Source organism: Mya arenaria, chromosome 9 (genome assembly GCF_026914265.1).
Source record: "Mya arenaria isolate MELC-2E11 chromosome 9, ASM2691426v1".
NCBI lineage: Eukaryota > Metazoa > Mollusca > Bivalvia > Myida > Myidae > Mya > Mya arenaria.
The window spans coordinates 29,765,108-29,766,792 of NC_069130.1; positions in this window are offsets into that span (position 1 = coordinate 29,765,108).

Genomic DNA, 1,685 nt, shown 5'->3' on the forward strand with positions numbered 1-1,685 from the left:
CACTTCGCTTAAGATCATCCTCTTTCATATAATATACCACTTCGGGACATATGGCATTATAATAACCGCCTACTCAGCCCCCGAAGGTGAACAGACCTCGGCTTACGCCTCGGTCCATATACACCTTCGATGGGTAAATGGCCTGTCCTTATTATGTCATATGGCCCTCAGTGGTGTATTATATTAAATTTCTTTAATATCGTAAACACTGACGTGCAACGTACTCTTCAACTGCATTACATTAAGAAATAAATATTCAGACTTCCGATGTTTCTTTCATACACCGCGTACTCTTACTTGTTACCTCCGTGTAAATACAAGATTTAATTTCTGGTTCACAGGAGCATTCCGTTTGAACCAGAACGCCATTGATTGGGGTTCAATACACATCGTATTATAGTCATCAGTGACAGCATGGTTCCAGGTACTGACCGCACGATAAGAATCTGTCACAGCGGGGTGTCATTACTGATAGATAACAGGCATGGACCAATATCTCACAATGACATGTCCATATCGATATTGAGACGAGTATTGCATGTAAGTATTTAAACGGTATGCTTTACGATATTAAATATTAGATTATGCCTTTATTCATTAATAACACTTTCCTATCATGACCAATGTTAATATGATGTTGATGATTCTTATTTAGGTGCAGTGATGGTATTTAAGTGAAATTGTACAATTTGCATTTCTTTCTTCGCGAGATTATGCAATGAAACATACCAAGCGATTCCACATAACAGTTGAGACACATACAATTCGTTATGATACACATAAGGACAATTGTATAATCAACTCCCGCTTGATACCAGTTATTCACCTTTCTCGACACACAACTTGTTCACAATACACAATTAATTATTATTTATCGATTAACTTATACAGCACCATTTCTATATACACGTTCAAAGGCGCTTTCAACAATATAAACTGGTAACTAATTACAAGCAATATCAATACAAAAACTATTAAACAATCAATGTACGACATATTAAAAATCAGAAAATCAATAAAAAAAATATAATGTGATATCAATTGAATTACTAGTTTGAAGTTAAAACATTAAATATCAATATCTACGATAACAAAATAACTCCAGCCCATGTAAAGTACACAACTTCTGTGTATCTTTATTACCGTTTGCTGTCTTATCAGATCACACATTTAAGTGTCTTGCTGTGCGGTGTCATCCAATACAGTACAATTTTTATAAACGAAACTGAATGAATAAATCTTGTTATCATACTTCGTTGGTTTTGATTACGTTTAAGTCACCCCAACACCCCTCCACCGACTCCCCTTCCCCTCTCTACAACCAACTATGGCATACAAGCGATGACACTAATAATAAGTAATTACTCCCGGCGTACAAACCACCTCGCACACTCGATGTAAAATGAAAGGGGGTCCCGGGTTTTAGTCACCACGACCCCCACCCCCACCCTCCCCAGGCTTCCCCACCCCTCTCCAACCTCCAACAATTACGGCATACAACATTCGAACACAATAAAGTAGTAAATCCGGGCGTATTAAAGAAAACGCTATATACCTCAGAGAATGGAAGGGATTTTCGGTATTTACGGGGATTTTCGGATTTTCGGTAATTCCACCGACCCGCAATTTTTCTAAAAATATCCAAGGGATATCCCAAAATGCGTAATTATCTCACGTGGGATTCC